The sequence below is a fragment of the Epinephelus moara genome, chromosome 13 (genome assembly GCF_006386435.1).
Source record: "Epinephelus moara isolate mb chromosome 13, YSFRI_EMoa_1.0, whole genome shotgun sequence".
In the NCBI taxonomy this organism is placed as follows: domain Eukaryota; kingdom Metazoa; phylum Chordata; class Actinopteri; order Perciformes; family Serranidae; genus Epinephelus; species Epinephelus moara.
The window spans coordinates 1,136,173-1,138,232 of record NC_065518.1 but is presented as its reverse complement, the minus strand read 5'-3'; the positions used below and the strand labels follow the sequence as shown (position 1 = coordinate 1,138,232).

The 2,060-nt window shown below is 45.3% G+C and overlaps 1 protein-coding gene across 3 annotated transcripts in view; it reads left to right on the top strand.

Annotated features, from left to right (window-relative positions):
* Positions 1-2,060, top strand: part of LOC126399456 (corticotropin-releasing factor receptor 1-like) — a 101,184-nt gene that overhangs the window by 77,839 nt on the left and 21,285 nt on the right. The window lies entirely within an intron of this gene.

Below are 2,060 nucleotides of genomic sequence, written 5' to 3'. Positions count from 1 at the left end.
GTGTCTGTCAGGTTTGTGTTTCCCTCTTGCTACTAGCTGCTCGCTAATTCCTGCTATCAGCTGTTTCCTGTTTATCCACCGCCAGTGGCTCGCACGTGCGGCGACATCAACAGCTCCTCCCACAAGTCATCAACAGCCCCTCCTGTTGCAGAAGGCCGCCTCGGTCTGTTTAAACTAAAAGGGTTCCTCCAATATGTCTACCCTACGAGGCGGAAAATTGGGCACCTCGGATCAACTCGCCAATCCGGCTCTGTGTGTCTAAACATTTGCCGAAAATCTGGCAGTGTAAAAGGGGCTTCAATCTCAGGGCGCAGCTGTCGCACCCTAAAAAATAGGCACTCAGGAAAGTGTGTGCGACGAGACATCATCGCTCTGGTGTTTGAGTGCGCCTGCCATGTGAATACATTGAAAACAGTGAATTTGAGGACGAAAAACATGTGGCATGTGCAGGGCCTCTGAGCAACAGAGCAGGATATAATCAAATAATCAGCTGCAGCATTAAAGTAATGCTTAAACATCACTGTATTACTAATAATTAATAATGGCAAGAAAACTGAACTGAAGCCGACATAAGAGGTGTCCTAAATGACCACGGGCGACGCAGCGCCTCCATTTTGAGCTGAACTCCTGACAAACAGTGTGTTTCTCTTTATAACTGTCGCTGGCTTTGAAAGCGTCACAATGAACAAGGAGCGGCGGATTGATGAAGTTAATATGAGGAATTATGTTCACAATACCTTCAACCTAAATGAGGTGTCAGCTGGATGAAGGCAGAGCACCACGGAGCTGTTGGCCATATTGTATGTTACTTCCATTAAATATCACAATATGAAAGAAAGTAGAAAGAACATTAGAAATGTAGGCAGACAGTAAACTGGCTACTCACCCATCTTTTAAGTGCGTATACGTCTCCGGTCTGATCTCCAGCAAACAGCTGGAGTAGTGCGTATGTAATGGATTCAGTGTGGACAGAAAGCTCAGACGCTTGTTTGCTGTTGGGACATGGCGTCATTATGTTCCACTCAGGAGCAGTAACACACACGGTGCTATAAACATGTTTGGGTTTGATACAACAGGTGAGTTTATGTGCAGGAGGAAGTATGAACACATATGATACTAATATACTCAATAAACAGTATAATGTCATTCTGAAATGACCCATTCACTTTTACATTGAGCACCTTGATGCAAACACGTCTGTAGTTGTACTTTGAATGCAGCACTGTGGCATTGCTTCTTTTATTCTTCCTCCACTGTCCTCAGTCCTGATCCACATGCACGTCCTCACTCTCTGATCACTGTCTCCCCCACTGTGGTGATCTGACCGTCAGTTTGGACTCGTGTCTCCCTGCTGGGACTCCAGTGGTGGACTGACCTTCCCGTCCTCTTCAGAAATGGCCTGTTCTCTTATCTTCTCTCTCTGCAGCTGAAAAGAGATCTCTCCACTTTATGTTTCAGCCTGTCCCGCCTGACTCTCCCCTGAAGCACACGTCTGCCTCCTTCAATATCTCCGCTACTTTCTCTGAAAATGTTTTGCTTACAATGGCAGCTTCTCTTCGGCTTTTATCTCTGTGCCGAGCGCTTGATCCTGCAGGATCATCGTCAGGTCACCAGAATATTTGTGGTATCTCCTGTCCGGCTGCTGTGGCTGTGAACTCTACATGCCTTTTACCGTCCCTGGCTTTTAATGTCAGCAATAATATGATGCACTGTGATGAGGGATAAATACAGGATATTATTAAAAATGTTAACATAAGCTGTAATGCAGGGGGTCAGCGAGGAGCGGTGGAATGGATGGTTCTTGAAAGATCGCCATGCATCTGTTGAGGCCAAGGTCAGGTCAGCTGGCCCTGGAAAGTATTCCTGCAGCTATTTTTGCTCCTACGTTACATCATTCACACCTACTGTACCGCATGAGCTACTGATTTTGTCATTCATCACACTGAATGGGAAAAAATATCTCAAGGACCACTTCAGAAAACCAAGAGCAGTTGTATCACTAAAGCTGATGTTACTTTAGAGTTTTTTATTGTCAACAAGCTTCCTGTGTAGATATTAAT